The sequence below is a fragment of the Manacus candei genome, unplaced genomic scaffold (genome assembly GCF_025592945.1).
Source record: "Manacus candei isolate 608988 ecotype Guabito, Panama unplaced genomic scaffold, ASM2559294v1 h1tg000023l, whole genome shotgun sequence".
NCBI lineage: Eukaryota > Metazoa > Chordata > Aves > Passeriformes > Pipridae > Manacus > Manacus candei.
This window is the reverse complement of record NW_026138071.1, coordinates 23,383,008-23,396,180: the sequence shown is the minus strand read 5'-3', so window position 1 is coordinate 23,396,180 and position 13,173 is coordinate 23,383,008. Positions and strand designations below refer to the sequence as shown.

General features: G+C 41.6%; 1 long non-coding RNA gene across 4 annotated transcripts; it reads right to left on the bottom strand.

Moving 5' to 3' along the window:
* Positions 1 to 3,374: 3,374 nt before the first annotated feature.
* Positions 3,375 to 13,167, bottom strand: LOC127470786 (uncharacterized). Of its 4 annotated transcripts, XR_007904394.1 has the most exons (6): positions 12,661 to 13,167; positions 9,968 to 10,031; positions 8,347 to 9,434; positions 7,337 to 7,490; positions 6,143 to 6,272; positions 3,375 to 5,571 (listed from the first exon to the last, which is right to left on the bottom strand). It is a non-coding gene; the product is annotated as an uncharacterized LOC127470786 (long non-coding RNA). The 4 variants fall into 4 exon arrangements; XR_007904393.1 differs by lacking the exons at positions 9,968 to 10,031; positions 12,661 to 13,167 and having other exon boundaries at positions 8,347 to 9,961; XR_007904396.1 differs by lacking the exons at positions 9,968 to 10,031; positions 12,661 to 13,167 and having other exon boundaries at positions 6,143 to 6,269; positions 8,347 to 9,961.
* Positions 13,168 to 13,173: the final 6 nt, after the last annotated feature.

Sequence of the window (13,173 nt, the reverse complement as noted above, 5' to 3'; positions counted from 1 at the left end):
TCACCCTCCTGCAGGGATTGGACCTGCTGCACCTCTTCAGGCTGCTGTGCAGGGGTAGTCCCAGGGGCTCCGTTGTTCTTCTTCCTCCTGAGAACCCTGCACACGCTGAAGCGTCTCCCTGCCATCCTACAGTTGGGCCTCAAGGGCACCTGCTGCAGGGATTGGAGACGCCAGGGAAAAGCTCTGGGGCACGAAGCCCCAGAGAATGGCCTCGATGGCACCTGCCGCAGGGATTGGAGACACCGCAGAAAAACTCCGGGTCACCAAGTCCCGCGGTCTGGCCTCGAGGGCGCTTGAACCACAGAGAAGACTCCAAAAAGCTCCGGATCAGTAAGGAACGAGTTGGCTGCACGGGGGCTCCGCACAGCACCGCTCTGTCCCGTCTGTCCCGTCGCACGCTCCGAGGAGCACTGAGGCGTGGCCACCTCACCACCAGTATTAAGTCATCACGTGTCACAAAGGGCCCTGTGACACCCTGCCCCGTGCCATCCATTGGCAATGCCCACCATGTCACAAAGGGCCCTGTGACACACTGCCACGTGCCCTGGGGCCTCCCCCAGCCTGGCCAACCTGCCCCAGGTCGGAAGGAATCTGTTTTCCAAAGTATCCAAGACAGCTGGAAATGAACTTTATGCCCGGCTCAAAAACTTAGCAAACCCTCCCCTGCTGTGGCTGCCCACAGCAGCACAAGGAGCCCCCTCAGCTGCTGACGCAGCCACAGTAGGAAGGCCACGGGGCCTCCACAGAAGCTGGCACGGGCTCCTTGGGAGAAGTCCTGCCTGGTGGCCCTCTTGAACACGGGGCTGTGATACACAGAAAGAACCTGTGGGCAAGGACACCAATGCTGCTCTGACCCCATTGGCCGGGGCTGCACCAAAATCAGCAGCTCCGGCAAGTCCCCGCCCAAGGAGACCTGCCACTGCCCCGAGTCCTGGCAGGACAAAGCTACACCCTTATGGTCCCATTAGCCAAAGGCACAAGCAGACATGAGCCAAGATGGTACAGATTTTTTAGATATTAAGATCAAATAACTGGTTTTCAGTATTCTTTTTTTTGAGCACTGCTAATTAAGTTTGCATGAAATGATGACCAAATAAAAGAGAAAACTTAAACTGCTGTGGAGTCAGAGAGATATATTCCATCAGCACATTCAGCATCTCTCAACTACCTCATGGCAGCTTCAAAGGAGAGAAAAACAGCTTCTAGAAGGTTTTTTTAAATTTTCTTAGAAGGAAAATTTTCAGTGTAAAAATATTACTTCTCTTATGAACACTGGGAATGTTGTTCAAAAAGAATAAGAGTATATGTGTTTAGTTCACTAAAAAAAAAACAAACGAGAAACAAGAATGAAGAAACAAAACTTATTTTTAATCTTACTTCAAAAACACAACGATGGATCAGTTATCCTATCACCAACCATGGCCAACAGCAGGTGTCAGGTACAGTTCAAACCTATACTGGTATTTTTCCACTCTCCAGATAGACAGAACTGGTCTCTGTAGGTGACTTAGTATCAATCAGCCTATGTATAGTGTGACTGAAAATAGTGACATGCATATGTTTTGTACCAAGAATAATTTAAATATTAGCTAAACAGATAATTCCTAAGTGCCAGATTAGACACATTTTCATTTATTCATCTATACTCATTTATTTTGAATAAGTATTTCAGGAATGCAAAACAAACTTACTCGTTCTTTTGAAAATGCTATATTTTTAAAAAGCAGCAGAGTGGATTAAGAGAAAATAATCCCACCACTGACAAAAGCCAGATGGAAGCAAGAATGCAAAATATTTGTGTTAATAGCATTTTGCTGGAAAATCACAAACCTCTCTACAGAAAGTAAGATATTTGGTGCTCATACACGGAGTCTGTGAGCTGCAAAGGTTAGTGAAGAGAGCAGTGCAACATCACAAAAAGCAACAATGAGGATGGCTGTGCAGGATACTGTGCTGCTCCTCCTGAAGGTTCTGTACTTTCTCTTCTCTGTGTTTGCTTACAAGCACATCCCATAAAACTGCCTTTACACCTGAACTAGTCTGAAATTTCCAACATACAAATTACTTTTGTTTTCAATTTGTCTCCTGAATCCATTATTCTACCATTACTGCTGTTATCCTGCAGGTGTAAACCCAGTTTAGAGTATTCCAGTTACTCCCATCCCCACCTTTCATGGTGTCATCTCTGGTATCAGCCCCAGCCCTGCATCACAGTTCACATTGCTCACTGCTGAACAGTGAAGTCGAAAGAGCTACATGGGGGAATCAACAATATTTATGAGTACCAAACCTCTACATCGAAGCTGACCACAAAAAAGCCAAAAATAAACATTTATATCTCTATTTTTAAGCTTAAGCTTTAAAGCCTGGTTCTCAGAATGATGGATCCTGTATATTTCCCAGAAAGACAGGTGGCTATGCAAAAATTCAGAATTGGGAAGAAAAGTGTCACTTGATACAGCATTATGTTAAGTGCTTGGAAGATGCTGGCTCTGGCCTGCTTAATACAGGAAGGTATTCTGCAAGTGTCTGGAATATGCAATAACATTCTAATGTTTACCCTGATTTTCAAATAGGCCCTCAGAAAAAAACAGACAACAGTCAAATCCCCCTCTACTGCTACCATCACTAATACAAATAAATATTTTGCAGTATAGCTAAAATATCAGGGCAGGTCCTTGAGAAAGAATACAAGTCTTTTTTTCCTACTGAAAGCCTGCATATTATTTTGATGAATTATATGTCAGAGATTTGCTTGGCTGGTCCAACAACGTGAGGGAATGCTTTCTCTGCTATAACTAGAAAAATGGTTATTCCTATTCAGCAAATTAATTATGCCTTGGCTTTCCTCTGAGGAACTCGCTTTGGAAGGGGGTTAGGCAACACCTTAAAAATAACACAGGCTGGATACTTTTTTTATTCTCTGGGAAGGTCTGTTTTAGTAGACATCACTCTGAGTAAACACTGGAAAGAGAATCTGACTGTTTTAATGCTCAAAATAACTAAAGCTAAAATATTAAATAACAGTTTATAAGCATAAGTAATCTAGGTGTAGAATACTGGTAACTGACAACTTTCACCACACAGAGAAGCTGGGACATGTAATGTCAGATGTAACTAAGAAGTACCTTGACAGAATACATGTTGTTAATTATATCAGTGTAGCTCTAGGTTCCCAATGCTTTGCTCACATCAAAATTTTACCTGCAAGTTAAATACAGCAGATGGTGTTCCTTTTTTCAATCCAGAAGTAGTTCATGATCATTCACAAAATAACAAACAGGAACACAACAGTCACTGCTAGAGAACTACTAACTACTGAATGCCATTAACAGCTGCTGTATCTCTTTCACATCAGAAGTAGTTAAGTTTTTTCCTATGCACGCCCAGGAGGAGCTAGTTTATTTAGGGTGAGACACAGGCTTTGCCCTTCTCCTGCCTAAGCACCATACACATTTTGGCACTCAGGTCTCAGTTCAGACTTCAAGCAAAATGTTTTGCATTGGAGAAATACTCTTTTCGAGTCTCAGCTGTACTCCCAAAGTCTGAATGGAAACACGGAAAGTTCAGGCTTCTCCGTGGATTTTGGCTGGTGCCTAAGATTTCAGGGTATTTTTACTTCTCTTAAAATTAAATCCATAGTCTTAAGACTCTTGACTACACAAGGTCTCTAAACTCCCCTCAAATTTGCTAAAATTGCAAACAATATTCTGTAGAGAGGACTAAAAGGAATTCACCCAAGTTTTATGGAAGACTATCCTGAAGATCTCTTGCTCAAGCAGGTAGTAATTAGTATTTTCATGTAGTAATTAGTATTTTATTTCCCTTAAAAATGAAGATGGCACATTCTGGAAAGCAGATCCTCCATTTGCCAGGGGACTGACTTAAAAGCAAAGTTAAGCCTTTAAGCAAATGGCAAATTATTTCCAACATTCTCTTTACTAATGGTAAGGTCTCCCAAGGAACTAAAAATTGCATGGCTGGGAAAGCACTGACGGACACTTAAGAAAGGGAACTAGAAAACTGTGCAGTTCATTTAAAACATTTTGTTTTCAATTAACTGATCAACCTAAATCTTACTTATCAGCTGGGTATGACTCATTAGGCTCCAGCCACTCCTCTTCTCTATGCCAAAGCACCTTCCAGAGTGTGGGGAGGATGGCTTAGCATCTGACTTCATGTAAACTCATTCAGTCTGAGCTGACCCCTGAATCCACAGCCAGGAGCTGGCACAAAGAAAGCAGAGAAAGGGATTTTGAAACCATGTCAGTAGATAATGTGAACCAATGAACGTGGAACAGTATGATCTGATGCAGATTCCCTTATATATACCACAAAAGTACTTTTCCTAAAGCTCAACCACAGGGATGTCCTTTAGCACCCGCTATGGTGACTATTTATTGAGCAGCTATCAGTGTCTACATGATGTATATTTAACCATATACCCTATTGCTGTACATAAATTATAACTTCACCACACTCACGTTCTGAGAGCTAATTTATTAAACACCAGTGTGTAACATAAGGTGCTCAACAGTTAACTCAGTGGAAAAACTGATCAAATTGTTCCTCTGCTGCTTCTCCCTCAGCCTGCTGCCAGGACTCAGGGCAGCTGCCAAGGGGGCACACGCTCTTGACACTTGCAGAGAAGTTAAACCAGCATCTATCCCACTGGGGTTCTCTGCTTTAGCAACTCCATACCTTTAACAGTTTGAACAGAAATCAGGACTTCTAAAGCCAACCAAGACAAAAAACCAAAATAAAACCAAACACACTCCCCCATCTCCAAAAGAAAAAAACACAAAAACAAAACCCCAAAAAAACCAAACAAAAAACCCAAGTCATATGCTCCATTCATCTCTTGCCTTTTCAATATTGTCAAGACTGTAAATATTTCTATCTTCACACCATCTTGCTTCGCTGTCTTGAATCCCCCCTTTATTTTTTTATGCATTGCTTTCTTTGCTGCCGGAAAACTCAGCATCCTCTAGCTTTCAAAATCACAGAGACACGAAAAACTAATTGATTCAAGACAAATTTTTTGTCCTGTCCACAAGAAGAGGAGGTCCTTTCTCATCCCTCTGTACCTAACATTAGCATGCCTCTTAGGAATCTGCTGTAAAACATTAAATGTATTTGAAGGAAAAGCTTCAGAGATACTAAAAACTATTTTTCAGTCTGAAGTTATGAAGCAAAATTATTATTACATATGAATCCACAAATAAGAAAGAAAATTAAAGCTTTCATGATTTTGTTTCAAGACTATTCCATTTTAGTTTCAGGTGACTGTGTTTTTGACCAAAGGACATCCTGGGTCAAAGGAGGCTCTGTACTGAATGTCTGTGTAATCTAAAGTGTGACAAAGTAAACATAAAATATATTTATTTCCTTTGGACTTCCAAGGCAGCAAATAGCCCAGCTTACAATTGAAGAGTAGATAGTATATTGCAGAGAAAAATATTTTTGTTGACTTCAGTCCATATCAAACAGAGGGATTTGTCACAGAACTTTCATATTTATTCCATTTTATTTTGGCTTATGGTTCAGTTTCTTCCACAAAGTTGCATAAACCTGTAAGAGACAGCATTGAAGTGAAAATGAAATAGAACAAAGAAAAACAAGCAAATAATTCCAACTAAATATTTTTTTCTGGGGAAAGAATTTAGAGCAATAGGTATCTCAGGAAGATCCTCTCACAGGAATATGGAAAACCAGGTAAATCAGATTACTTTCACCACAACGTCTAAAGAATTTCAATTGGCATAAACTTCCCCAGATGTTCTAAAATAGTACAATAGTGTTTATTCATAAAAACAAGACATTTTAGTCCAACAGAGAGAAAAACGAGATTTAAGTACAATTTGGAACAGGAGGGCAACTTAGTGTTCATGAACACCAAGGTAACTCAAATTAATGCTTCCATCCCACACCATGTTTTCCCTCCCCTCCATTTAACTAATAAACTGTCAGTTCATTAGGCTTTAAAATACAAAGCTATTCCATCATGACTGACTTATTTCTAACAGCTACAAGCCCTCAGTTCAGTTTGTTTATATTAGTTTTAGCCTGTTTAAAGCAGCAGCATTTACTCAGAATGCTAAAAACATTGTGCCTAAAAAGATACCCCACAACTCTGAAATACATTTGGACTCACTCTTCCTTCCGACATCTTACTTTCAGTAGAGATCATGGTAACAACCACTTGTCAACAAAACAGTTTTCCTTGCTATGAAACTCAATACAACTGTTCAAAAAATTCCACTCTGCAGCTGCTGCAAGAGAAAAGTCCAAACTTTACCAACAGGCATCTGGACTCAGTGCTTGGAAATAATCTGGGAAATGAGTTTTACCTCGACTTGAATAGACTTATAAACTAGTTTTGTTGGCATTGTTTATGTCAGAGGAGATCTGTAAATAGCAAAGGGTACATACCCTTCAGCATCAGCCCATGTGTGTCAGCCAAATGACATAAATGGCACAGCATCAGTGCAAAATGCAGGAAGAAAGCAGAGGGTACATTTCTCATGAGATACAGGTGTGTGAGAAGAAAAAACAAGTAAATCCTACTAGTTGCAATATCAGAAAAGGGAAAGTGGATAATGAATTGACCTATTCTATTACATTACTTGGGCCAAGGCACCCACCAGTTCTGAAGTATCACTCCCTCTGATCTATCTATGAACCCTTGAGGCTCTCTGAGTCCTCTCCCATTAAGATAAACACCTCTCATAAGGAATATTTTAAATTAATTAATGACACTGAAAAAAAGGAAGAGTCTTTGTTTGCTCACTGAATTGCTTCTCAAGAAGTAGTGCAGGCTAATCCTAATGCACTAATGCAAAAAAGTACCATTGTCTCCATGAGTTTCAAGTTTTTGCAATGAGATTTTTTACAAAGACACTAAAACTGCACCAAGACCCCAGTCTCTTTGGCCTCCTTCTGCCCAGGCACTGGGAATGTAATCCAGTGGTGGGCTCTGTTCTTGCTGGTTTCAACAGGAATAAGATGGGATTTTTAAAATTGGGATGATTATCAATAGTAGGGAATTAACACAAGTCAGATGAAAAGAGAACAGTAAAGTTTGCAACCTCCTGCTTTGTGGTTGGAAACACTAAGAGCTGGAGAACACTGTTTACACACAGTAATGCATCATTACAGCTCATTTATATCAGAGGAAAGGCTATGAACATCTGTTACAGTACAGGCATGAAGTTTCTAAAAGAGTCTCTCCTTTCATTCCAGAATCTTTTTGTTACTATTGCAGTACATACCTTCCCCAGCTGAACAAAGCTTGTCTCCCTTTGCTAGTGGTAAGAAAAAAAATATCTTCACATACCTTATGGAACAGGACACACTGGAGATTCAGCAGCTGCTTGAGGTAAATAAGATCAAGGCTCTTTTTATTCCCACTCCTCTCAAACTGTATCCTTGCTTGCTAACAGCCACTCTTTAAAAACCAAGAACTCTGTAATATTAAATATGTTTGTAACCTTCAAAAGAAAAGAGTACATTCAAAATTAGCTATTTAAAATGAAACTGAAAGTATACTACTTAGTGTTTCACAATTTATCACAGACCAAAGCATACAAAGAGATGAAATTATTTTAAAGGCCAACTTCAGAATCACTATCAAGATTCAAATTTCCATTTATAAGGTCTACCTCTCCTCATTCCCACCATATGCTTAGTCCCTCAATTTAGAAAAGCCTCAAATCAAAACTTCTTTGAAAAAAATGATTAAAATATTTACATTTATTTTAAAACAAAAATATTGGCTAAAGTACTTTTATTATGATGTCTTGCACCTGAATGTGTTGATCCATTATGATCTCAGTAAGAAAGAATTTATCATTTAAAATGCTATTTTGAAGGTCTAACACTCTAAAGAGAGCATAGTATAGATAATTTCAGACCCCTTCAGATGGTAGGAACCCCTGGGGGTGTAGCATCAAACTGGCCTCTGGTCCATGCTGGGCAAACCCCCTCCATGGAAGAGATTCTCCCCTTCCGGTCATGAAGATTCTACCACAGGAGAGACAAACACTCTGGCACTCTGTTGGTCATTCTCACTATCAAACAAGGCATGTTCAGGAAAGAACTCCCTGCTGCATTCCCTAATACCAGGCAGGTAGCTTAACTCCTGGAATTAGGTGGGAGCTGCCTGCAGGCTGCTCTGTTGCAATGAGCTGGCTGAGTTGATCCTGTGGCCAAGGGGTTTGTGCACCACAACACAAGCCCAAAGGTGGAGCTGCACCCCAGCTCAAGTTAAGTGCTCCCTGGATCACTAACTCCTTGATGTCCAATGGCCTTCCAGTCAGGATCACTGCTACAGGTGGTAATACTTACTGAGATGAGCATGTACAGTTTCATTCTCGTTGAATTTTTTCCTTTTGGTGATCCATTGATGCTTTCATAGTGTCACACACAAGATGTCATCACCTGTTGACCAGTCCTAAGGAAAAAGAGTGTGTCACACAATGGAGTCCCTCCAGGTGACTGCCTTCCCTTTGACTGCAGTGGATCCGGCAGGAGAACAGGAGTGTGCTGTTTATGGCAAGGCTGGGTTGGAGCTGAGAGCTCTAAGGGGCACCACAACTCGACTTTCCTGGGATTCTGGATTTCCAACACAGAGTTGTTAATGTTGCAGTCGTTCCTCCAGCACCCTCTAGTGCTGCCGGGAGCTGTGACTCGTTATTATAACAGGAACCTGATCTCACTATAAACCAGCCCTCCCCTCTTGGCAGAGCTGCTTTCCCAACTTGAAAACTACTGATGTGCCCCACTGCAGGAGCTTCCCACAACAGCACGTGTCCCTGCCACATACTCAGTTGTCATCTCTGTCATGTTAATTTTTCTTTCACTAAATCGGATGCTAATTTTTGTGTACCACAGAAAGAAAAACAATGTAATTTCCCTTAAAATAAACACATTCCTCAAACTGAAATCAACACGAATTCACTGCCTCTGCTTTAAGCAAGTTTACACAGGCAAATCAGTCACCAACTCTTCAAGTCGGTCACATCACCTCCTAAATGATGGAGTTATTAAAACAAGCAGCCTTTCTTATTGCAAATTTCCTTACAGAACACCTCAAGGCATGAATTTCAGGAACCTCTTTGCAGTCCACAAGCTAGTTGAGAAAGACACAAAATGGAAGACCTGTCACTATCAGCAATTTATTATTTTGATTTATGATGACAAAAAGCCATTCAAGACCAACAGTGGAGTTTGCAAACGCAACAGATTTTGAAATGTACCAGATATGTTGCCCTCGTGCTGAAATGTTACCCAGCTGGATCAAAGCCTTGTGCAGGGGACAGCAAGGGAGTTACCACACCTCCCTCTGAGCAGTCTTCAGACAACGATACATACCTGGATATTCTATTAAGGAGCAAGGTTGAGAACAAATAAGGTAGAAGGAAGTAAGAAATGAGCTGCAAACAAAGCCGAATGTAAAATGTAATTAGCATTTCAAATCAGATATTTGTCCTATATTGTGCTACTGACTTTATGAATTGCAGTGGTACAGCAGTGTATCACACCCCACCTTGGGGACCATCATTCTGCTCCCTTGAAGTCAGCACTGTGTTTTTTTTTCTCTTGACCACTCTTACACTGTGTGATTTTCATGGAATTTCACAAATGTCTGAACATCTTAAAAAGTTAAAAGGCTAAACACACTACATAAACTAGTAACACTTGTTTAGAAACACTTGTTAAGAAAGAACTTGCCTCTTTCCCTGGAAGGATTTCCTTCTAAATTGATAAGATATTCAAAAGTAATTATATTTTAATCTACAATATTAAAATAAATGTTTCAGAACTACAACTGCATTTTCTCCAACTAGTTTACCTAGAATTATTTACATAGTCACACAGTGAATTCAAAATGCAAAGAAATCGTTGGCCAATACATGAAATATTTGCTTGATTATTTGCAATGCATAAAAAAGGTTGTGAAACTTACTTGTAGTAATTCTTTCAGAAGTGATTGTATTCCTATTGATTAGTTCCTCCATCGCTGGAATGCACTGAATCAAGACATTACAAAACACTAACTTGGGAAATACAAAAGCAAATTTCTTTGAACAGACAGACCTATCAATTGTATATACTGAAAGTGTAAATTTAAACTAATAAATCAGAAAATCATACAAAGCCACCACTTCAAACAAATGAACACAAACAACAAGTTAGATTAGTTTTGCTCCTTATTCACTTGAATACTGTTCTAGGTTCGTGAGAACTCCCAAAATCACAAACACCGAGACATGATGGGTATAAGCAAAGTAATTTTATTCCCCTACTGGTGATAGCAATCAGTATACACTGCCCCCTGGATTCCTGAGAAGCCGCTGAGCAGGAGGAGATGGAGCACCGTACTCGGCAGGACGAGCAGGCAGGCTATGCCTGTTTCAGGGTGTCCCCCAGACAAAAGCAGTGTGCATCTCGTCCTGCTCACTCATCCAACCCAGAACCACCTCTTATACCCCCTCACAGTAGTGCCATTTTCCAGGTGCAACATCGGCTCACGTGTGGCCAGCGTGTGAACCGAGACCGCAATGGCTTCTGATACCAACTCCGTGCCAACAACGGCTCTGTTGTTCCTCTTCCAAAAGTCAAGTTCCCACCAGTTAATCTAATCATTTCTTTCTCTTTCCAGGGTTCAGTGCCTGTCCTAATCTATTGCTCTTCCTTCCAAGGTTTGCTTCCAACAGTGAAACTACAATATTTTCCCATGCCACATCGATGAGCAAAACCAGCTGTGGCAAGGCCTCAGACACAACTCAGGTCCCTGACACAAATACCCCAAACCAGATACTTTCAGTATTTCCTACTACTTCAACCTCCAAAAACTGCTACAGGTAAGTTTTGGGTTTTTATACATTTTTGCACCAAACCACAGTTTCCTCGCTTTAAAATACAGGTTATGACACTGAACTAAAAGGCTGAGTACATTATAAAAACAAGAACAAGACTTCTTTTGTTTTTTTGAAATACACACAGAGGACTTCTAATAAATTTATGGCAATCATTTTAACCTTGAACACAAAAGTCTTTTAAGCTCTTTTTGAATGAAATTCTGGGAAGGTACTATCAGTTATTTCATGAAGCGAGACCTGAGAATAAGCTCTGCACATAAACTTACCTTCATTAAATGTGACATGAGATCTTCAAGATAAAATTTCTTTATTCACATGATAGTAGAAAGACATTCAAATAAATGAAAAATAAAAAAAAAAGAGAGAGAAAGGATTAGAACAGGAATGTATATCATAAGGTAGGAGCAAAGATAGATAAAATAAACCATATGCTGCCAGTACCAGTTACCAGTTACCAGTGCAGAGCACTGTTCCCCCACAAGACAGGCACTACCTTTAGCACTGGATTTCTCTGCTTCCAGTAACACAATTAATTCATATTTTCCTTCCCATGCTCAAGCATTAAAAGCCAGTAGTGCAGCTACAGTTAATGTGATTTCAGTACCAAAAGACCACTTGGTAGTTATTATACATAGGGCTTTTTCATCTGTAGATGCACTGTGTAATTGTTCTATGTAATGTTGCCCAAAAGTTATTAGAAATGCTATTCGAAATATGAAACATTACAGTGAATTGGATTGTGTCACTATAGCAGACCTGATATTTACCCTCCTGGTCTGGGGGTATTCTTGAGGTCTAGATGGTTTATCAGCTTCTAAACTTATGGCAGACCTCTTAAAATGATAAAACTAAATGTGCATTACGCCAGTATAACAAAAACATATGCATTAAAATGCACAAGGTATTTTTCTTTCTCCTTCATCCAGGATAAAGTTCAACACACCAAGCTGCTGCATTTTAACTAGACTGTACTACATTTAGTGTAGACCTGGACTGAAGAAATAAGAAGCCCTTTCCCATTCACATAATAACATGGATTAAAGGCACTATCTTTTCCTAGAGTCCTTGCTTTTTCCTTCATGACTGAGCTCAGGTTTTACTCGGTGTCTGTGGCTCTAAACTTGGACTGTCCCACACAGAGAGAGCACTAGGGTGCATTTGCCTTTGGGTTCTAAAATATTCACCAGAATGAGAGAACAACACAGCTGTTACACTCAACAGCAGTGATGAGGCAGAAATTGTAAATTCTGCTCTCAGCTCCAAAAAGTGACCACTGTTAAACACTGAAAAAACACCTGAGATAGCAGCCAAGTTTCTGGGTGCATTGTGCTCTCTCACACCCCATAACCACAATATTCCAATGCTTGCACTACTCTCCCTGCAGGATCCTTACTTAACCTCCCAACCAGAATTCAGTCAGCAGTGAAAAAAGGGACATAACTTGGCTTACAGCAGGATAATCACAACTAACCCCCCGGAACGCACCTGTCCCTGTTATTGTGAAGCGGAACTGTTCAAAAATCAATTACAAGCATACCAGAGAGAGTTTCAACAGCGTAAACAGCAGCCAAAAATACACAGCTGTGCGAGAACTGCAATTACTACTCCAAAGCAGCAGTGAAGGGCCCAGACAGCAGAAATCACGGTTTATTCCAGACACCCACATCGCTTCTGACGGCGGTTTTTCTCCAGATACAGGAACACGACGTGCTCAGTACCTCAAAAATCGCACAGCTCGTCCAAGTCGGCGAACAAGCCGGGTTTTAACAAAGCTCACCTGTCAGTTTCCTCTGCTTAAACAAGGCAGTTCACGCGTTTTTCCTCTCAGCCCCGCGCAATTCCAGACCCGAGCACAGGACTTTCCGTCGCGGGCGCCCGGGGCCAGCCGGGACCGGGGTGCTGCGGTGGGTGACGGCGGCACCGCCCTCCCGGGCCGGCCCGTGCCTGCCCACCTGTCCCTCCGCCTGGGGATGGCCGCGGAGAGCGGCCGGGGGAAGCTTCTCTCCTGGAAGGAGGTTGTAGCCAGGTGGGGGGGTCGGGCTCTTCTCCCAGGCGACAGGACGAGAGCACACAGCGTCAGGCTGCGCCGGGGAGGTTCAGGCTGGACATTAGGAAGAATTTATTCGCAGAAAGAGTGACTGGGCATTGGGACGGGCTGCCCGGGGAGGTCGCTGTCCCTGGAGGTGTTGAAGGAAAGGGTACTCGGCACTCGGTACCGCTTGAGTCATGGATCCATCCCGCACTCCCGTGAGGCGGCGCGAGGGGGCGCGCGCGCGGCCCGCCCTGGGCG